Here is a 23924-nt window from a genome sequence, read left to right on the forward strand (position 1 = left end):
CTTTTTTATTTTTGTTCCTGAAGCTGGCCCTCATTTGTGGTCTGGTGATCTATTCTGTGCAGACCTCATTTTAGGACCCAAATGTTCTTTCTGTAACAATTAATTTAAAGCAAGCAAAGGCAAAGTTTGAGAAACTACAGAGTGCTGAATGATTTTCCCCTTGCGGAGACTATTTCCGGCTTGAAAGCGTCTCATGGGATCACCAGGGTCATTCAAAGTACCCCTCTTTTACTTAAAAGAGTTGAAAATGTGAGTAGGGGGCTCTGAGTTCAGGCACACTGGCCCTTGAATCAAGGCTAAGATGCACTTCCCAACCATCAAACCTCATGAGCTACACTAAGATTTGTCTTTTCTTCTAATGCTGGAGTTCAAATGGTTCCTTTAGACCCTGCAATTATTCTTTTGGGGAAAAAAAGCCCCAATCAAAATTTTGGAAAAATAAACCAATCAAGTATTGTTGCTCTTTTCAATGATGCTTCCACAGAATAACATTAATCAAGACTGAGTTAATAGTTTTGTACCAGGTGATTCCTGTCTGTTTTCAGAAGCATTTTTCATTTCAGAGGTGGGAGGGGGTATAAACCCTGCCCTTCAGGATTTATACATATAACCCCATCTGTTTGGTAGAAAAGATTAGGAGGAGACAGGCAGATTTCTTACTTATTATATTCTGGTCCCTGGTCATTAACAGATATGGAAGTTAAAGAAAACCTGTCCAGTCATCACCAGCAAACTGACCAGAAGCTCACATGTACAGAGACCTCCCGCCCAGAAAAAAGGAAGGCTAGGACTTCCTGCCACCAAAGCAAGTCTAAATATTTCTTCTAAACACTGCAGCTAGTGAAAACAACATTCCATTTTCAACAACAGCTTCTTTCTCAAGGTTCATAAAACCAAAAAGGCAAGTGGAAAATGAGCTGAGGAATTACCAGGAAGTGCTTTAGCTCTAATTGTGATCATGCCTAATTTGGTCACTTAAAGAACAAACGGTTTTATCTTAATGATGTTCTTGGATTTAAAATGTGTTTAATGAGCTTTAGTGACTTTCTCTGAATTTGAAATTCATACGGTTTTAGGAGAACCGCCTGACCTTCAGCGTGGCAGTTTCCCTCTCACTGTAGCACACTTTCCCGCTCCACATGCACTGGAGCATTGGGGGACAATGTTTGATCTGTCCTGTTTTTGATTCCCTAAACCACAGGCTCTCAATCTGGGGAGCCACAGACCCCAACAGAGGAGAAGGGCCCTTGGTGCCACTTAATGGTCCCCAAACCCACAGGTGCACCAAGCACTACTTTTGGACGGGCTGACCAAGATACCCGTCACATAAACGTGCATGGTTTTCAGTTCTATGAAAAGGCTGTTGATTAATAAAGTACAAATTTAACTAAAACACTACTGAATTCATAGCCTCTGTGTTAGTTATTTTTATCAGTCAAAAGATGTTAAAAGTTGAGCTACATCATATGGGATGGGAAGTGTTTTGATAAAAAAAAAGTTCTCACAGACAATACTAGAAAGCGCCACTGTTAATTTTTGGAAACATTATAATTCTGTAATGAATTATAATGTTTGGTTTAATGTTTCCTTGTAATTAATTTTTAATATGTATTTGGCATAATGGTATATGACACTGGATGCCCACAAAACCTATTGTCTTACCCTGCCACAAATGTGCATGCATGCATACACACACACAAATAGTCATTTCTGTCACTTATTCTGTTACTTGCTGTGTGACTCTGGGAAAGTTACTAAACCTCTCTGGGCTTCAGTTTCCTTATCAGTAAAATGGGGGTGCCAATAACAGCACCTGCCCTCGTGGGATAGTTGAGAGGATTAAATGGCATAGGATTTAGGGGCCAAGCACTGTGCCTGGCACATACTAGGTTTTTCAACAAATGGTATCTCCCTAAACTTTATCCTCTTTCCTTTAACATCATTCCACCAATTCACACTACATTAAAATGTACAAACAAAAAGCAAGTAGGCACGAAACACTTTTGGATTTTATGGAATCATGATGACTATTAGAATGAAATCATGTTGGAGTGGGATTTCTGGCTTTCTCTCCACCTCAGTTCATCATAGTTCATGCCTTATATTTTTTCCTAACCCTGAGCTAAAAACCACCCATTAGCTTCATTGGTTGCCTTTAGGATTGGTCTGTTTTAAAGGATACTTTAATATTAATGTTTCTGTAATGTGCCAGCAGACAAACCCTAAGACCGTCCTTGGGTTGCACATGTGTATAAACACCCTCAGGCACTGTAAAAGGCAAAATGTGAATCTGGCTTATGGCAGTGGATCAGTCAGGCTCCGGGTGTGATGTAAGCCAACAACAACCTTCCCAATATTAAGAACTATAGAGAAAACTGCCTGGGTTAAAATCCCAGTTCTACCAGTGATGTGCTGTGTGACCTTGGGCATGTCACTTAACCTCTCTGTGCTTCAGTTCCCCATCTATAAAGTGCAAAAAACAATAATGCCTTCCTCATCTCTTAAATGTAAAGAATTTATGACTGGGTCTGGCTTAAAGTGCCCTGTCAGTGGTCTGAAGATTATACCTTCGAGAAGGGTATGAATCAGAGACTGTGAGGTGCCGTATTCATCAAGCCTTGGGAACAAGGCTTTACTGGGCTGAAGAACTCAGGATCTGGTTACCATCAGAGCAATACTATGATGCCTGCTCCAGAGTAATGGATGTGTGCTTTGCTATGCTCAGATCCAATGGCAAACAATTCAGGGCATACTCCATTATTCTAAGTGGTTTGGAAAACCATTCTGGAAAATCCGAATGTGTGGACAAAACTGATGAATGAATTCAAATTCCTTTGCTGCCAACTTAAAAGAACTGGGTGCACCAAACTGCCTGTTTTTAATTTAAGGCTATGAATGGAGTTGTCTCAGGGCAGAATGGCCTCATGCCCAAAAGATTCAGGTAACCTTAACCATTTGCAATTCACCCACTGGGACATGACCCAACGCCTATACTTCACATTAGCAAGCTCTATTATTTTTCCACTTTTACCACTGTGACTTCCATTCTCTCACTCCTGTAAATATTCATGGAAGGAAAACCCTCTGAGTCAAGGGCTCTGTCCTTGTGTTAAATGATGGACTGGAAATTACTCCTCTCTGAAGTGTCCCAGTTCCAACCCCTCTTTCTCAGAATTCCAGGGTAGAAACGTCCAGCCCAGCCTCTCTGCAACTCTAGTCCCCTCCTAACAGTCTGGTCCAAGATGTATGCTGCGGGGGGCAAGCCTGGATTGTCTTAGATCAGCTGAGATCAGCTGCCCTACCATTGGGCAAGTTCAATAAACCTGTGGATACCCATCAATGAATCTATGCTCTCTGAATGTCACTATTGAACTTTCTCTCTTTTTTATGTTTCTCAGTCTCCAAATAAGATTTCCTTTAAAAAATGTTTTCCATTATAAATTAGTAACAGCACATTCCCAGCATGAAAAACTTGATAAATACAAGAAAGTTGATGGGGGAAAAAATGACCTCTATTCCCATACCCAGAGCTAACCACTGTCAATATTTTGCCATATTTCTTTTTAGTTTTTTTTCTATGCGTAATTTTTTTTCCAGTTTTACTGAGATTATAATGGACATTTAATATATTAGTTTAAGGTGTACAATATAATGATTTGATATATGTGCATATTGCAAAATAATTATCACAATAAGTTTAGTTAAAATTCATCACCTCATATAGTTACAATTTTTTTCTTGTCATGAGAACATTTAAGATTTATTATCTTAGCAACTATTGAACATCAATACAGTATTGTTAACTATAGTCCCCATGCTGTACATTACATCCCCAGAACTTATGTATCTTATAGCTGGAAATTTGTACCTTTTTTATCCCCTTCTACCCATTTTGTCCACATCCCCACAGCCTGTGGCAAGTACCAATCTGTTCTCTGTATCTGAGTTAGTATTTTAAGATTTCACATATAAGTGAGATCATAGAGTATTCATCTTTCTCTATCTGACTTATCTCACTTAGCATAATGCCCTCCAGATCCAACCATGTAGTTGCAAATGGTAGGATTTCCTTCTTTTCCATAGCTGACAAATATTCCATTGCATATATATATCACATTTTCTTTATGCATTCATCTATAGATGGACACTTAGGTTGTTTCCATATCTTAGTAATTGTAAATAATGCTGCAGTGAACATGGGGGTGCAGATACCTCTTTCAGACAGTGCTTTCATTTCCTTTAGATACATGCCCAGAAGTGGAATTGCTAGATCATATGGTAGATCTATTTTTAATTTTTTGAGAAGACATCCCATAGTGGCTGCACCAATTTACATTCCCAATTTCCTGGTTGTGATCCTTACATACAGGGGATCGTTCCATCCATACAACTTTATACCCTGCTTTCTTCACTTGGGCTTCTTGTCTTGTGCATGTTTTCTGTGTGGCTGTGATTAGGGTTAAATTGAAAAGTCCCTATGGAAAAGTTCCAGCTTAGTTTAGTTGAATGATGGGGAGAAGGGACTCATTCTCATCTTGGTTAGGATGATTAGGGTGGGAGAAGAAACTGAAAGGCCAGCTGGGAAGGAAGGACCCACAAGGACTGGGAGGATGGGGGTGAATGAAGCTGATGGTGGGGGGAGTGATAACATGGAAATTCCTGCTAAGCTTTCCTCTCGGGGTTCCTGCAGAGCTGACCTTCAGGGGATTGGGGTGGGGGAGAAATCACAAACTCATGGGCCCCAGGACACAGCTAGACAGACTTCAGAACTGTTCTTTTCTATCTGAATTTATTGCAGCGTTTGCTAATCAGAAGGGGCCAAAAAAAGATGCAGGTTTACAGCTTCTATCAAAAACACATAAGATTTCACCACACCAGGCCGGATTCCCACATGGCAACAACGACACAGACATGAGAAGCCACTTCAGTCTTCAGCCCGGGCATGGCCCTTCTAACTGGTTCACTGCAATTTCCACTCCACCCACTTTATCATTTACTTACCAGCCTAGAGTCTGCAAGCACTGCAGTTTGCAACCCACATCCTAAAGTAACTTCTGGTCTTTTGATCTTCCCCCAGTTTTAAGACAATCCAGTAAATTCCATTGCTGGTCCCTAAGTTAAGGATAGAAATGGACAGGTCCTTCTCTAGCTCACCCTCCTAAGCCACCTGTGGAATAAGAGAAGCCCTTCTGAAATAAAGACTTGAACAACGATTCTATGATCCTTATCCTGGGCTGGGGAGTGTGCGAAATAGGAAATGCAGTACCGCAGCGAAGGTGGTCCAGCATGACAGAAGGCATGTGGGTTCAGATTTCTTTCCATTACTTTTACATAATTTTGCAATCGGCTGTGGGCTGCTTTGACCATTATTTTTTCAGCAACAGGAAAAACTATGCCCCGGGGCATGATTATTAAAATATGTTACTCTTCTATATTTAAATATTGGAATGGCTTTTTTTTTTTTTTTTTTTTTGCGGTACGCGGGCCTCTCACTGTTGTGGCCTCTCCCGCTGCGGAGCACAGGCTCCAGACACGCAGGCTTAGCGGCAATGGCTCACGGGCCCAGCCGCTCTGCGGCATGCAGGATCCTCCCGGACCGGGGCACGAACCTTTGTCCCCCGCATCGGCAAGCGGGCCCTCAACCACTGCGCCACCAGGGAAGCCCTGGAATGGCCTTTTAAAATGAGCCCAGGGAAATACCTGCGGCTTAAGATGTAACTACAACGTAGGCTTAACATTTCACCACTCGGAACCAATAACTGCCCAGGACTCAGCCTTCCTTTGCCATGTGATGGCTATGGGGACAAAACGGGGTGACAAGGGTGTGGAGAGAGGATATAGAGACAGCGGGGACTTGTGGGACGCTCAGCAAACAGCCTCACATGCCCCAGGGGTCCTGTCCTCAGGTGTATCCAACTTACACCTTGCAAGTTCTTGGGCAACTGTCACAAAAGAGGCAATGGAGACGGACTGAAAACAACAGAGTCTCTGAGAAATGAAACAACCAACTGGAGGTTATTCAGTTGTAAGTAACTGAAACACACTCAGTTCTCAACCAGAGGTGACTGTGTTCCCCATGGACATTTAACAAGGTCTGGAGACATCTTTGGTTATCACAACTGGGGATGGGGGATGTTTCTGGCATCTAGTGGGTAGGGGGTAGGGATGCTGCAGACATCCTACAATGTACAGGTCAGCCCCTGAACAGAGAAGTATCTGGCCCCAAATCTCAATAGCTCTGGCGTTTGAGAAGCCCTGCCTGAGCCCAACAAAGAGAATGTGCTGGAAAGTGAGGCATAAGTGGTCAGATTGCTACTGCCCCCTGCAATATCCATGCCTCCTCTTTACCATAGTAATGACACGTTTTTACAATAAAATCAACTTTTTTGAGGTGTATAATTATGAACTTTAAAACATGTATAGATCCACAGAACCAGCACCGTAAGCAGGACACAGTTCTATCACCCCCCAAACTCCCTGGTACTGTCCCTTACAGTCACACCCTATCCCCACCCCTAACCCTTGGCAACCAGGAATCCACCCTCCATGTCTTCTGGAGAATGTCATATAAATGAAATCATACAGCGTATAGTCGTTCGGGGCTGTTTCTTTCACTCACCATAACGCCTTTGAGATTCATCCAAATTGTCTCATGAATCAATAATTCATTCCTTTTTATTACTGAGCCGTTCTGCATTGTATGGATGTACCACAATCTGTTTATCCATTCATCCGTTGAAGGACATTTGGGTCGATTCCAGTTTCAGGCCATTACGAATAGAGCTGCCATAAACATTCATGTACAGGTTTTTGTGTGAACATACGTCTTTATTTCTCTGGGCTAAATATCCAGGAGTAAGACTGTTGAGTTATATGGTAGATACATGTTTAACTTCATAAGAAACTACCAAACCGCTTTCTAGAACGGCTGCACCATTTCACATTCTCATAAAAGATCCAGGTGCCCTGCATCTTCGTTACATTTGGTGCTGTCCATCTTTTTATTTTTTAAAATTTTGGTTGACATATAGTTGATTTACAATGTTGTGCTAGTTTCAGGTGTACAGCAAAGTGATTCCGTTATACATACATATACACATATATATTTTAGGTTCTTTTCCATTATTGTCCATTTTTTTAATTGTAGCCACTCTAATAGATGTGTAGTGGTACTTCATTGTGGTACTCATTTGCATTTCCCTAACAGGCAATGATGTTGGACATCTTTTCCTGGGCTTATTTGTCATCCATATATCCTTTTTGGTGAGGTGCCTGTTTTCATCTTTTGCCCATTTTAAAACCTGGGTCGTTTGTTTTCTCACTGTTGAGAATTCATCATGTATTCTGGATACAAGTGTCCTGTCAGATATGCGACATGCAAATATTTTCTCCCAGTCGGTAGCTTGTTGCTTCATTCTCTTACCAGTGTCTCTCACAGAGAAACAGATTCGGATTTGGATCAAGTCTAATTTATCAATTTTGTCTCTTATGGATGGTGCTTTTGGTGTCACATCCAAGTGTAACAGAACTTTTAAGTGGCTCATGGCCACACCTAGCTTTTCTTGTGTCGAAGGGTGGCCATGTCACCAAGTTCTGGGCGATAGAATGTGTTCCTGAAGCCCTCCTTCAATGTCAGCTGGTGTGTGTCCTCTGCTCCTTCTTCTAGCCGCTTCTGTCTTTCTTCTTGGAGTGATGCTGTGACAGCTGGAGTACTGCCCTGGCCCTTTAGGTTGTGAGCCACATCCTGGGATGGCACAGTGGAAAGCTGAAGACAAGGCACTTTTGAGGGCTTTGTGGAGCTGAGCCCTCAAGCCAGTCTTGGATTGACCACTTCTGGCTTTTATGTGAAAAAAATAGTGAACTTCTTTTTTACTTAGACTACTGTTATTTTGGATCTTCTAATTATCCTCGGCCAAATCTAGACTGATCTGATGCAGGAGGATACAGGTAGTTCATGTAACTCACCTTGGTGTCCTGTGGGCCACTGGGAGCTAAACTGGCCATCTGACGTTTTTGACTGCCCAGTATACCTCCTTATTTTGGTATTAATAATCTAAGTGTTCCTCCTGATTCTGGTATTACCTCCTCAGTGTATCATTTGGATAAAATCATATGGTTTGAAAGGGACTGATTCTACTTCTTAACTTGATGACCCAGGCCTAACCAGTCAGATTCACAGTGGAATTGCTTCACTGAGGGACAAATGACCCAGGACTTCTGCTGGAACCATTGGGAATGAGGCCCTGTGGTTCATCTGGGGAATATGAGTTCACCGTTACCCATGGCCATTTTGCCACTAAAAAGAGAGCCTACCTGAGAATACAGCCAGCTCAAAAAAAAAAAAAAGAAAAAACAAAGCAGAGCTGAGAGACGGATGGAAATGTGCTGAGACTCAGAACAGGGACCTGGGAGCTCAGTTAGCCTTTCCAAACAAAGTGGCATTCAATCTCAGACCTGAAGCAGGAAGAGGAGTTAATATGTAAAGGGGATGGAGGTGAGGATATAGAGGGTGAGGGTAAAGAGCTATCTAGGTGGAGCAAACAGCATGTGCAAAGGCCCAGGGGCAGCCTGACTGCCAGGTCAGAGCACAGGTTGTAAACTTTCTGTTTGGGCTGAGCTTGGCAGTGAAAGGGTGGATCTGTACCAAACTGTAGCTCTCAGGGTTCTTGCCAAGGAACCTGCAATGCACCGGATGGACACTTCTGAAAAGTATTAAGACAAGAAGTTATTAATTACCTAGGGAGGTGATACTGCTAACCCAGCAGAGAAATCAAGCATAGGAAATCTCTCCAAGGTCTGCCACTGCTGATGGCTACAATTGGAGACCGCCCTGGTACCACGGAGTGCTCTGGACCCTTTTGCATTTCAGAAGCTTCAATGGAATGATGGAAATCCCAAATTGTGGCCTCCGGCACGTCAACGGAACACAGGCTTATTCCACCCGCCCTGAATCAGCCATATCAGAGCGAATCCCAGCAGGTCCCAGATGGGTGAAACCTGGCAAACGCAAATTAGACCCTAATTTTATTAAGCGGCGTTTAATGTAGTGAATAATTTTGAGCTTTATTATCTAAAATATAAAGGGGTGTTTTTAAACTTAGCTGAGCAGCAGACTGAGTTTTCAAAAATATTGCTGTTTCAGGCCCAACAAACCGAGAGGCATTTCTCCAACAACCTTTGTGGCTTTCCAGATTCCAAGCTGCGCCAGTGGGCCCTGCCTCTCCTCCACAACCCAGGGTGCTTCGCAACCACGCGTTACAGACAGACGTCCCCGGCCACCATCCCTCCACACCACCTTCTCTCTGCCCTCCTAGGGATGGGGAAGTGGGAGCAGGGAATTACAAATTCTGGAAGCCAGTAAGATTCATGGCTGATCGACGGAGATGGGCAGCGCTGTAGGCAGCCACCGGGAATGTGAGCCTCACCTCCTTGCCCTGGATGGCAAGAAAAGTCAAAGGAGATGGGTCTGAGTGTCCAGCGGCCACACGGATTGGCCGACCCCAGTTCATCAACAGGCCTACTCTCCGCATTGCATACCGAGTTAGAGGAGAAACGATCCAGCCAGGGTTATAAAAAGCCTCTGAAATTTATAAACAGCTGGAGAGAGCAGAGATCCGGGGCTGAGGAAGAGGGAAAACTCAGCCTCTCACCTGAGCCATTTAAGCCCACCTCACCCACAAATGGCCTCTCGTCTGCAGGGCACTTATACCCTCCCAAACCGGCCTATAGCCACGGGCCCCAGTGGCCCCTATGGGCCAATTTCCAGGCACTGAGCACCACGGGGGGCATTTGACCACTAAAAGTGTTGATGTTCAACGTTAATTTTTAATGTTTCAGAAAACCATTAAGCGGGTTCCTATTATGCATCGTATTTTCACAACTGGCCATTTCATTTCCAGCTTGGAAAGTGGCTGGAAGAATCTCACGGGGGATATTTACTAGTTTCTTTGCCCTAGTCAAGGCTGAAAGGAGAGGCCCAAATAGGAGGCCTGCTCTCACTCCATTCTGCCTATGGACCCCCGGGGGACCAGAGCCCTGACTGAATGCATCAGCTTTCGGTGTTCACTGGGCTTGGGGTGGTGTCTGTCCAGCCTTCGAGGCAGAGGGACCACACAAAGGATGGCCTGAAGAAAGGGCATATGGGAAGTGTTGCAGGGACTGAAGCAACTTCAGGATGGGCAGTCGCACTAGGAGATGCTGGAGAGGGAGCCTGAGGAAGCTCCCGGGAGGACAAGAGGATCCACTGAAGGGTCTTAAGTGGAGAAGTAGCAAGTGTAGATTTGTCATTTAGAAGATTGGCTGGAGATGAACTGGCGGAATGGGGTGAAGCAGGGGCTTGCAGAGCATGGAAGATACGAGGGCTTTTTTAATGCAGGTGACAGATGGTGGTGGCCGGTTGCATGAGTGTCCGTGGGGATAGAGAAATAGGACACAAGACCCATTCAAGAGGTACAGTAAACCTCCTCCTTGGAGAAGGGCCCTCACCTCCCTGCTGCCTTCCCCTCCACAAACACACACAGTGGTTTTCTACTGTGGCAGGCTCTTGCCCTAACAGGTCTCAACAGGACAGCCATGTCTTAAAGCAACCCCGATGGTTTATAACACACGCGTAGTGGGCCGAATGATGTTCCTTCCAAAATTGATGTCTACCGGGAACCTCAGAATGCAACTTTATTTGGAAATAGTAACTTTGCAGATGTCATTAGTTTAGAGGAGGTCATAAAGGATTCGGGTGGACCTTAAATCTAATGATGGAGGTCCTCATTAGATGAGGAATAGACACTGAAAGACACAGACACACGGGGGCTGCCATGTGAAGATGGAGGCAGAGATTCGAGGGATGAGTCTACAAGCCAAGGAGCACCAAGGATTGTGGGAAACCACCAGAAGCCAGGAGAGGGCCATGGCACATATCCTCCCTCAGATCTTCCAGAAGGAACCGACTTTGCTGACACCTTGATTTTGGACTTCTAGCTTTCAGGACAGTGAGAGAATACATTTCTGTTCTTTTAAGCCACCCGGTTTACAGTACTTGTTATAGCAGCCCCTAGAAACTAACACAACACACACATGTATACGTATAGACATACGCGCACACACGCACACACATATTTATACGTGACAGTGGTTCTTTTTTTTTTTAAATCTTTATTGGAGTGTAATTGCTTTACAATGGTGTGTTAGTTTCTGCTTTATAACAAAGTGAATCAGCTATACATATACATATATCCCCATATCTCCTCCCTCTTGCATCTCCCTCCCACCCTCCCTATCCCACCCCTCTAGGTGGTCACAAAGCACTGAGCTGATCTCCCTGTGCTATGCGGCTGCTTCCCACTAGCCATCTCTTCTATGTTTGGTGGTGTATATATGTCCATGCCTCTCTCTCACTTCATCAAGCTTACCCTTCCCCCTCCCCATGTCCTCAAGTCCATTCTCTAGTAGGTCTGCGTATTTATTCCTGTCCTGCCCCAAGGTTCTTCAGAACCATTTCTTGTTTGTTTGTTTGTTTTCTAGATTCCACATGTATGTGTTAGCATACGGTATTTGTCTTTTTCTTTCTAACTTACTTCACTCTGTATGACAGACTCTAGGTCCATCCACCTCACTACAAATAACTCAATTTCGTTTCTTTTTATGGCTGAGTAATATTCCATTGTATGACAGTGGTTCTTAACTCTGGCTCCCCATACAATCACCTGAGGAATTTAAAAAAAAAAAAAGAGAGAGAGACATATCCAGGCCCCACCCAGGACTTATTAAACCAGAATCATTGGAAGGTGGAACTAAGTATAATCATTTATAAAAGCTCCTGGGTGACTCTGCAGAGAGCCAGCCTCGAGAACCAATGTTGTATAGAGACATCTGAGCAGAGTGGTGTTGTGGGGTCAAGTTACCCACATCTCCACCATTTTCACCCTCTGACCTTGGCAGGGCCTGTGACATTCCTGAGCCTCAGTTTTCCTCATCTGTGGAATAGGGATGATATTCTCACCTGCCCATTGGGATTGTTGTGGCACTGAAATGAGTTAACGCAAGCAAAGAACTCAGCCCAGGACCTGGCGTGGAGTAGGTGCGCAGTAAATGTGAACGCTCCTATGACTGCATTCCTCTGAATATAATTAGGTCAAAAGTGACTCCGCCCATGCCCATTTATATCACCTCTTACACTTTCTGATGAGCTCTACACAGGTTACCATTTTCACCGCACACTTCCCATTACACACCCAAGGTACAAGGGAAATCCCAACACACAGATAAACGGAGAGAATATACAACTGGCTCACGAAGGAATGGGGAAGTCAGAAGGGTCCCTGGGCTCTCCAGGCAGCCGGGCATGAAGTGTCAGCTCACATTCCTTGAAAACGACATCCAGCCACTCCAGGAGTCTCCTTTGAAATTATACCTCTCAAGGTTTTGTCTTCCTGTGAAATGTCTGAACTTCAGGTGGGATTTCCCCTCAAACGCATTAGCTTGCATTTGGGGCAGGTGGGTGACATAACTTCTGTCATTTCCTCTGTATATTTCCTCTGGTCTTCTCTCTCCCCTCCCAAGGAGGCTGGCATCTCGCAAATTAGCTTCATCTGAACATTAAATGTTTAGGTTCTCCTTGTTCAAGCTGAGCGGTGAAGTGTGGGCTCAGGCTTGCTGGGACGGAGTCTGCTCCTCGAAAGTGGTGGAAGCCTCTCTCTCTTCCTTGTAGTCAAGTCGGCAACTTGCCCAGCTCTCCCACTGGCGAGCAAGGAGTGGTGCAAAATGCCTTCTCTCGCCTCTGTTTCCCTGGCTGTGAGGTGGGGGAAACGGTGGCCCCTGCCTCCCAGGATCGATGAGTGGATCAAATCTTTCACACAGGAAACTGTTCAAACAGTGCTGGCGCCCAGTGTGTGCTCAGTGCCAGCGGCTGTTGTTACTGTCATGATTGTAAGGGTTTTTAGGGACAGAGGAGAGCAGAATCACCTAGCAAACACAAGGAGACTCCAATCCAAATGACTCAAGGCGTGGCATAGACACTACATCAGCGCATTTCGCCTTCTTTGAGCTGGGTGTCAGACAACATTGTCACCATCCAAGTTATTCCCCACCAGGACCTTCTTAGAAAGGCTGACCTCTGGGTTTGATTTTTTCATTATAATTAGGAATTTTAGAACAGAATGGTAACTTACATCTCATCCCACCCCCTCATTTGACAGATGAGAAACCCGAAGGCCAGAGAGATGAGGTGGCTCGCTTAAGTCATCTTATCTCGGAAGCACTGGAGAGGGGAACAGAATCCCGGTGTTCTGGTCGCCTGTCAGGATCCCACTAACACTGTCTCTTCCACTCTCTTCCCAATCCTTCCTCGTTCAGCAAGAATAGTTGTGGTGGGGGAGGAGAGTATATTTTTACTCCTTACCTCACTTGACAACCATGATTTTCCACATGCCAACAGACATGTTGGAATGTAAACAGGCACCGTTGAGAGAATAAAACAAATCAACGTGTTGAGAACCAGTACATCACCAGTGACAGCATCTAATTCAGGATCGCTCAGCCTTGGCACTGTTGACATTTTGGGTTTGGGGCTGTCCTGGGCATTGTAGGGTTTGTAGCAGCATCTCTGGCCCCCACCCACTGGATACCAGTAGCATCCCTCCCTAGCTGTGACATCCAAAAATGTCTCCAAACACTGCCAAATTGCCCTGGTTGAGAACCATTGGTCCAGTTACAGGCAGACCTCGGAGATATTGCCGGTTCAGTTCCAGACCACCGCAGTAAAGTGAATATCACACTAAAGCGAGTCACACGAATTTTTCGGTTTCCCAGTGCATATAAAAGTTACATCTACACTCTACTGTTGTCTATTAAGTGTGCAATAGCATTATGTCTAAAAAAAACAATGTACATACCTTAATTAAAAAATACTTTACTGCTGGGTCTTCCCTGGTGGCACGGTGGTTGGGAGTCTGCCTGCCAATGCAGGGGACACGGGTTCGAGCCCTGGTCCAGGAAGATCCCACATGCCGCGGAGCAACTAAGCCCGTGCGCCACAACTACTGAAGCCGGCGAGCCACAGCTACTGAAGCCCGCAAGCCTAGAGCCCGTGCTCTGCAGCAGGAGAAGGCACCGCAGTGAGAGACCCGCGCACCACAGCGAGGAGTGGCCCCCGCTCGCCACAACTGGAGGGGGCCCGCGTGCAGCAATGAAGACCCAACTCAGCCAGAAATAAATAAATAAATAAATTTTAAAAATTAACAACTTAAAAAAATACTCTATTGCTAAAAATGCTATCATCTGAGGCTTTAGCAAGTTGTAATCTGTTTGCTGGTGTAAGGTTTGAGATATTGTGAGAATGACCAAAACGTGACACAGAGACACAAAGTGAGCAAATGCTGTTAGAAAAATCGTGCTGACAGACTTGTTTGATGCAGGGTTGCCACAAACCTTCTATTTGTAAAAAACTCAATATTTGCAAACCACAATAAAGGGAAGCACGATAAAACGCGGTGTGCCTGTATTTCACTTCATCTACAACCCATACACAGCTGTACCTGAAACGTGTAGACCCCGTAAGTACAGGAAGGACTGCATCTCCTACAATTTCCTTAGAGAACATGGCAAGGGGACGGGATTGTTCAGAGGGGCCTAAGAGACATCACCATTATGAATAACAGGACAAGTAGCAGTGGAGAGGGTAGTAACAGCAGCCGAAGGAACCCCGACTTAGTGCTGGGTGGGTGCCCAGCCCTGACCCAGGCACTTGCCAGGGATCTCACATCAACCCCCATGGCTGTGCGGGGCACCCCAGACAGAGCAGTTAGGGACTGGCCCAAAGCCCCAGAGCTAGGCCACTGCACAGAAGATTTCTGCATTTCAGAACAGTGTGCTCAAGTGATCCATTACATCACCTCACCCAGTTAACACCACCAACAAACAAACTGATACTTCTGAACACTCAGCATTAACCAATACATGTGACTTGACTGGACATTCATTACATCCCTTCTCCATGCCCTTCCCCATCATACCCCATCATGGCACCCTATGGAGGAGGTACCATTCTCATCCTCCCATTTCACAGATGGGAAAACTGACATTTGCAGGTTGGGGGTCCTGTCCAAGTTTACTCAGCTATTACAAGACGAAGTCAAGTTCTACCTGAAGCAGCTGGACTCCACAACCTGATTTCTGAGCCACTTACCTCCTAAACATGTTTTAACATGCACACACAAGCGAGGGTGAACTTTCAAACCTACCCATCCCTTGAGTGGATGCGTGCTGAGGAAGAGGTGTCAGCCGGCTGCAGGGGGAGAAAAGTGGCCTGGAAGCATTCTGCACATTCCAGCCCTGGGAACCGTCTTTCCTTGTCAGCACTCTGTGACCCTTAGGACCCCCCTCTAAAGCCTGCAGTTAGCTCACCAGAAAGACCCGACTGCCCCCGCCTGCCATCCCTTATAAAAGGCAGCTTCACTAACAAAGCCAGCCTGTCCTGGGCTACATAAACAGGATGTAACTGAATGGGTGGGGGAAGGAAGCTGAGCTGTCCAGATCCACAGCCCCAAATACAGGCAGGCAGGCAAGAGCTCGCCACCCCACAGATGACAAGGGCTGGTTCCTCGCCTTCAAATCAGTATGCTATTGAGTGACCAGGGATTAGAAGTGATAAGATGCTTTGTTTAGGGTGCTGCAGGCTTAACAGAACCTAAATATCCAACCTCCTGCTAACGTATAATCCATTTTTTGAAGACAGATTCTCTGTGTATGGTTATGAAATGGAAATTTTTAAGACAAAAGAGGAAAAATCCTTAGTGCTCTTTCATCTTCTATCGGCCAGGCTTGATAAAAAATGGAGCTGGGAGGCATTTGAATACATACCACCCAGGAGAAGGTTCACTCGGAAGGAGGAGTTCAGCTGTGAGCGTCGTGTAAGCACAGTATTTTGTGCACCAGTTGCATTACAATAAATGGCATCGGTTGCCTTCTAGATACACACACATAACTCCTTGTGACATTAATAGGAAGTAGGCATGCAAAGAGAGGGAAAAGAATGGGTCCCTCTCTGCAAACTCCATATTTAACAGTAACCCCAGTCCCACAGTGCTGGACATTCCAATGGGGAGCCCCCAAAAGTAAGAAAGGTAAGCAGGATGACATGGAAATCAGAACAGAACAGTGCGCAACCCAAGTCAGGTTCTGGCTTATGCAACTGAGGGATTTTTCTTTCCACTCCCCATTATCATTTTTTGGCTGGCTTCTTAAAAACAGAATAGTAAAAGCAGGCTGGTTTCACATCTGTCAATTCAAGCTCTCTCTTAAGCAGCATTAATATCATGGGAACTTATTTTCAAAATCATGTCCCCAAGGCACAGTAGGAACCTAAAGTAACTTCCGAATCGTCAGAGGAAGAATGAATTATGTTCTGTGAGTATGAGAGTTGAGGACTGTGTCTTATTCTAATGCTTTATACAGTGAATATCTGTATTAGTTTCCTACTGCTGCTATAACAAAGTACCACAAACTCAGTGGTTTAAAAAACACAAATTTATGACCTGACAGTTCTGGAGGTCAGAAGTCTGAAAATGGGTCTTCTAGGGCTAAAATCAAGGTGTCTACAGAGTTACGTTCCTTCTGGAGGCTCTAGGGGAGAATCTACTTCCTTGAATTTTCTAGCTTTTCGAGGCCACCTACACTCCTTGGCCCATGGCCCCCTTCCAGCAACGACATCTCTCTGACCTGTTTCCTTCCTCATGTCTCCTTCTGACACTGACCCTCTTGCCTCCCTCGTAAGAATTCCTGTGATGATGCTGGGCTCATTCAGACATGCCAAGATCACCTCCCCACTTCACATCTGCGAACGCCCTTCTGCCACGTGAGGCTTTGGGAATTAAGACGCGGACATCTTTGAGGGAGCCGGTATTCTGCCTACTGCCGTGTCTCACAACCAGAAGAGCTGATCATTTGAAGTGCACCTTTTTCTCCCTCCCAAAGAGGCGACCATCTTTATAAAGAGGGAGTATCTTGAGTTACCCTCTCAGCCAGGTACGGAGATACATTTGCTTAGCTCTGGCCTCACACCACACCTGGCTCAGCTCACCTACCAACGAAGGTGGTCGAGGTCGAGAACGCAGATGATGCCTGTGGGATGAAAGCAAACAAGGGGGCCTCTGCAGGGTTGGTACACGGAGCCTTGGCTTCCTTTGCTGAGTCCTAGCTGAGAGCAACGCAAGTTCACTTGGATGGGGAGAGATTATTATCTGTGGCTTCAGAGGTGGGGCAGGAAAACGGGCAGAATTGAAAGGAGCAAACTAAAAAAATTAAAAAATAAAAGACAGCCCCAAAGGAAGGATTCTCCTGCTCTTTGACTTTCTAACATTTTGGAACTCCCACCTAAATCTTCAGTCCACTTACTCCTTTTAACACAGACAATTCCTCATCATTTGTATGTCGCTAACCCAGCTTTTACCATAGAAGCATTTTTCCCATGTAGGTACCAGGGTAAGTCTTTCCCTGATAAAAGGATTCTTCTATTTATGGAAAGATTTACATCTAATTCCCTTAAAAAGCAACTGCTAGAGATGTTATGCTTCATATAACTTTGATGTAACATAACAAGTATCCCCTGCCCCCAATGCATTCAAAAGAGGTTTTAACTGATCACACTATTGTAAACATTCTCCTGGGTCGGGGGAGATGCCACCCCTACCCTGCCCCGGACAGCATTAGCTACATTAAGTGAGGGACACCTACAAACGACAATGGGGGGAAATGAGGATTAGAGCAAAGCCCCCAAGAAACCTGAACTCGAGATGGGGACGCTTCACAAAGCTGCTCCCTTTCCTGCCTTTTCTTAACTTAACAGTTTGGCAATCATGCTTTGGTTTGACAGGGAACTGTGAAAATGTGTCACTCTGTCATCTCCAAATTTCTGAATCCAATCAAAATAACATTTATTAAAAACCTGGGCATGCTTGCCAGAATTTGTGCTGTGATATTAAGAGAGCTGACCCCCGCCCCACCCCGGGTCTCTCTCACCACTTTTCTTTCTTCCTTTATAAAAACAGCAGACAGCTTCAGATACACAACCCACAAAGGTGCATTTTAGCCACAAGCTTCCTCGGCAACACATGGGAGCCACTGCCTGGGGATCTTCTGGGGAAAATCCAACCAGCCCGAGGACGCAGGCTCGTGAGCCTGAGCTCTCTCTCAAGCACACAGTGTGACGTGAGAAGTTGTGGTGTGCACCGTCTGGGGTCACACGTCCCCACCGCGCACGCCAGAGCCGCCTGCTGGAAGCTGGAGAGCGATACTGCAGCGGTGGCGGCAGAGCCCTGGGGTGGGAGGAAACCGGACCTGGAGCCAGAGGGCCTGACCCCCCATCTCCACTCCACCGCTCACCAGTAGTGCCACCTCTTCCCGTCTGTGCAACCTTTCCCAGGCTCAGTTTCTCCAGGTGTGATGCATCAAACAGGACTTTTTTGGTTGCAGTTGATGAAGATTTCCAGCCCCAGCTAGCTTAAAAATAAATAGAATATATGCGTTCATGCAAATGAAATATACAAGGATGAGAGACTTGATCCAGGCTCCGACCATGCTCGTATACTAGTTCCTACCATCTCCTGGCTCATATACCACTCAGCTCTTACCTCATGGTAGCAAGGTAGATGCAGCAGGTCCACCCTTTTAATCTTCCAGGTCCCAATGCAGAGAGGGTCACTTCCCAGTAACTTCCACAGAAGCTCTCGAATTCATTCTGCTTGGACCTCTAAACTAATATTGGTGGTCAGGGGATGTAACTATACTATTTGGTTTAAACAGCAGGATGTGGAATCGGGGGTTGCGGGGGGGGACAGAGGATGTTCCACGAACCTCATAGCCTAAGAGTCAGGAAAAGATGGATCTCCAGACCCAAAGTGGGGGCTTTTGCCAGAAGAGCAATGGATTTGGGGCCGGGGTAATTAATGTGTACTACTAGTGAAATTATGTCATAAAATAATGACTTTTATATTTATTGTGCCCTTATATGCTTTATCTTACTCATTTTTTGCAGCAATCCTTCCAGATAAGGTATGTTTTTATCCCACTTTTTTATTGATGAGCAAACAAAATTTCAGAGAGGTTAAGTGTCTTCCCCATAGTCACACAGCACATAAACTGCAGTGCTGGAATATGACCCAGGCCTGTCTGACTTCAGAGTTCATGGTTTGGCTGCTGGACTACACTGGTGTTGAACTGTGTGGTCCATGTAGGGTAGAGAATACATTAGAGGGGAATCATGGACACACCTTATATTTATACAATTGACCCTTGAACAACACAGGTCTGAACTGCTCGGATTCACTCATATGTGGATTTTTTTTCATAAATGTGGTAGCTGTATTTTGCTTTTGTGGTCTTTAAATTAAGTATGAGCAAAGTCTCTGTGCGATTAGTGATCACGATATGTGGAATCAAAAGGACTAGGGTTTAAGTCTTGAGCCTATCCAGATGTTTCATCTTCCTGCCCTTGGGTGAGTCATTTATCAGTTCCTTTGTTTTTGAAGCAGAGATAGCAGTACTTGGATTCTCAACTGTGAGAGGGTTGGAACCCCTAAACCCCGAGTTTTTCGAGGATCAACTGTATTAACGTAGCACTTTATTGTTTTCAAATCATGGCCACAGTTGGCATGTTGCTGAATCCTCACGATGGCCCTTTGGGGGAGAGGTCATTCCTATAATCTTTTATGGTTGAGGGTACTGAGAAAGGCAAAAGGACTTGCCTGAGGGCCCTGGCTTGACCCTGGACTTTTAGTCTGAGTTCTTTTCTCTCCACTATGCACACTGTTGCAGAGAGACAGGAAACACCCACTAGCAGTTGACATAAAGCTGGACTGTAAAGGACCAGTTTGAACGCAGCATCAGGAGAGAGCTTGGGGTATCCTAGGGACGGTTCGTTTTAGTGTCCCCACGTCCGTGTCTTTTCCCTTGCTCTCCTTTTTATTTTGCAGTACGCGGGCCTCTCACTGTCGTGGTCTCTCCCGTTGCGGAGCACAGGCTCCGGACGCGCAGGCTCAGCGGCCATGGCTCACGGGCCCAGCCGCTCCGCGGCATGTGGGATCTTCCCGGACCGGGGCACAAACCCGCGTCCCCTGCATCGGCAGGCAGACTCTCAACCACTGCGCCACCAGGGAAGCCCCTCCCTTGCTCTGCTTCTTGTTTGAGGATTCATCCTACACTCTTCATGGTCCACAAATGTTAGGGGAGGTGTCACAGTGCTGTACTGGCCCGAGAGCCAACTGTGTGCTTCCGTTCCCACACTGCATGTTGAGTGGCGTTGCACTGCTTGCTTAGAATCATCTATGGCAGGAAAACTTACTCTAGAGGAATCAGCAAAGGCTGCACTTTTCTTTTTGTTGTTGTGTCGTTGTTACTTTTTGTTTGTTTCTTGGAGAGCCAAGTGCTACACGTTTACCAGCCTGCCACTGGGTTTATGCCAACTTTGGGTCCACAGCGTGTGGCTTGGGTCTAAGTAAACAGCATATCCCGGCATATGACTCTCCCTCACCCCCTGCCCCACGTCTGCTTCAGGGACTGCAACAGAGTTAGGCATATGATCCAACTGATCCCATCAGACCTAAGTCTGGGACTTTGTCTCGAAGACTGGACAGAGTTAGCTCTTACCCACTGGGTGTGAGCAAGGAGGCAAGGTACCTCGGAGCCAGTGGCGGCCATCTGGGGACAGGAAGGGAAAAGACAGCTATGGACGACAGAGTCAGCACTGCGGAGGCAAAGACGCGTGGGGCCGGGCCACCTCAGCCAGGCTGCGGCGTCGGGCCGTGCTGGAAGTGCACACAGCTCCTGAGGTTTCAATCAGGGGAGACCCTCACCATTTCCGCCAGCTTTCCCTGGGATTTCTGTTCTTTGCAGCTTAACCACATTGTTAAGTGATACAGTCGCACATCAAAGGGACAAGCCTACAGAGGAGGGGGCTGTCACGGAGAGCAGCTGCGAATAAGGCAAACCAATGCACAGAAAAGGCTCTCAGGGAAAGAAGAAATGCTTCTGACAGTGTCGGACACTGACAAATAGACAGAAGCCAACCTCAGCACCGTCCACTGGTTTTCCACGAGATCTCTCCAGATGGTCCAATGATCGGTGCATTCAAGATGAACGTCTAAGATGTGACAGTACTTCCAGCTTTGTTATGGATCAATGATGGAAGCACGACAGGTCGGTGGCAAGAACGCAGCTGACGGGAAAGGCTCTTCTCATCTCTGAAACAGGGTTGGTGGTACCCACCCCTTGCAGGGTTACTGCGGAGATGAAATGAAATCAGGCAGGTTTGTGGAAACAGATTCCGAAACAGGCCCGGCATTCTCCAAATGAATTCCATTTACGTGTGCATCTGAACTATTAAACCACATAAAATGCCTTCGTTTCACTTGGGACAATAAATGAAAACTCTTTTGACATTTGGAGCATTTCATGTCCCTGTGCTCCCAGAGAACAGTTCCATTTAACTTGAAAGGGGTTTTCAGTGTAATTCACATTTAATGTTATGAAAGCATTTCTCCCTCACACTGGGCTTTATCTAAATTTTTAAACGAGGCCTAATTTACAGGCCCCAAACGACTTGGCAAATTCCCTGCAATCTCATTGAAGAAGTCCTGGCTGCCTATATGCTGCGGGTGAGTTCAAAGACCGCTTTGTCTCGGGTGCCAACTAAAACTAAAATTACTCCGCCAACAAAGGGTCGTCCTTTCAAACAAACCTGCAGAACCCATACGCGCACATGGCACCCAGAGCTGCCCCCGAATCCACCCCCCCGGCAGCATAAGCAGGAGGCCAGGGGCTCTTTATCACGTTCTATAATAGTGGAGGCGGGGTGCCCCATCCCAAGCGGAGAAGATAACTTCAGTGAAGACCCCAAATTTGTTCACAAGTGGACGAGGGGGCGACAGAGTCAGCTCGAGAGAGACAGGAAGAGAGAAAGTTACATATCTATCCTGCCCACCCTGTCATCACCTGTCGGACACAGCATCTGTATTTACATGTAACCCAAATGCCAAGGAGGGGCCTGATGAGCATAGAACACACCGGTGCACCCTGAGCACGGCCTGCTCCCAAGGCACCTGGATGTACCCGCACAGCACATGCCAGGCCTGGGTGCGGAGCTTCCTTCTGGGTGGTTTTTTGCAGGGGGTCACACTACACGGAACACGAACTAACCCTCTGCTTTGTCAATGGCTGTGGAGTCTCAGGGGAAGCAAGATGGGGTGGGAACCATTTCACACATATTTATTAGGTACCCTCTAGGAGGCAGGAATGTGCTCAACCCTAGGGATGCAACGGGATCAAATCAGACCCAGCCCCTGCCTTCACAGAGCTTACGGGGCAGTAGGAAAGAGAGCAGATTCCACCAACAGCAACACAAGGGGAGGGAGGGAGGGAGGGTGGAGTGCCTAAATTCCCGAGTCAGATCGCACCAGGCCTGCCTGTGCAGAAATGCCTCCTCAGGCTTCCCAGATCGCTAGCTCTACGTTCTCGCCCACTCTGCGTGCTCTGGCCCAGCTTCCCCTCTGACCCCATCTCTTACTGACCCCCTCCTACTTGCTGAGCTCCAGCTACATCGGCCTCCTTGCACACCTCAAGCACACCAAGAGGCTGCAGCCTCACAGGCCTTTGCATCTGCTCTTCCTCCTGTTCAATGCTCAGATGCTCACCCCCAGGGCTCGCTCTTCGCCTTCCCTGCCTGCTCTCTGCCCTCCCTAACCCAGACCTAAAGGAGCCCCTTCCCCCCTCACTCCCCGTCTCCCTTATCCTGCTGATTTCCCTTAGCATCACCCAACATATTATAGACACATATGTTTACTATCTCTTTCCCCTGCTCGTCTGTCTGTTCACTGCTTTCTCCCCAGGGCCTCCAACAGCACCCGGAACATAGAGCAGATGCTCAACTTACATTTCCTGAGAGTCACGATAAGAGACTATAAGTGTTATGGGAGCACACAGTAGGAGCACAGTCTCCGGCAGAGGTTGGAAAGCCTCCCGGAAATGGCCCTCCAGGGTCAGTTGAGCTTTTTTTTAGTCAAGAACAGAAACGAGGACTGCAAACAACATGAACAGCTTTGAGAAGTCTGGGAGAGGCTTGGAGAATGTTGGCGTGGCTGGAAGGCAGCCCATCGGTGACAAAGGTGAGAAATGAGAACAGGGAAGGGGGCAGGGCGGGCCCTACAGTACCTGAGGAGCCATGGAGAGCCATACAGAGGGTTTCCAGAAGCAGAATCACAAGAAGGCCTTACATTTCAGAAGGCCCTCTTGGACAGCAGTTTGGAGAGAGCAGACAAGACGACAGGCTGGAGGTACAGCTGCAGGGGGGCCAGTGGGGAGAGATGCTGAGACCCCGGCCAGGTGGCAGCCCTGGAGAGAGCAAGCCTGGCTCTGGCTCAGGAACCCTGGCGTCCTTGGAAAACGTGCTTGACCCACTGGACCTCCACTGTCTTATCTGCCAAATGGGCACACCGAACAGCACAACCTGCAGTTGTAGGAATCTGTGTCAGTAATGTCGCTTCTGCTGGAGTGCAAAGTTAATTGTTCCACAAAAGCAAGCTGTTACGATGATGACTAGCTTCGCGGGCTAATGGCTGAAGCTTTACGTTTTCATCCTCGCATAGCACTTAGCGAAAGTGTCGGAATCGATACTCTGATGAATTTGAATAATGGTGCCATTTGATTGACAGTGCAGAGTCATTAATTCAGGAGAACGTGCACAGACAGCGCGAGAGGAACAGAGCAGAGTGAAAGGCCTCTAATGGCGCTGGTACGCTCCCAGCAGGGCTGAGTCCGATTGGCCGGCACCTTCATTCTTCAGCTCCACCAGGAATGGTCAGCAAGAAAAGAATCTTTCAGCGCTGTGCCAGCTCTTGTGGCTCAAGTCAATCCTCAGAGAATAGCCTCTGGAGCTAAATCTA

General features: G+C 46.5%; 1 protein-coding gene across 2 annotated transcripts in view; it reads right to left on the minus strand.

The window, feature by feature from the left end:
- The window catches only part of KAZN (kazrin, periplakin interacting protein), a 1133108-nt gene that overhangs the window by 416188 nt on the left and 692996 nt on the right, over positions 1 to 23924 (minus strand). The window lies entirely within an intron of this gene.

This window comes from Orcinus orca, chromosome 1, assembly GCF_937001465.1.
Source record: "Orcinus orca chromosome 1, mOrcOrc1.1, whole genome shotgun sequence".
NCBI lineage: Eukaryota > Metazoa > Chordata > Mammalia > Artiodactyla > Delphinidae > Orcinus > Orcinus orca.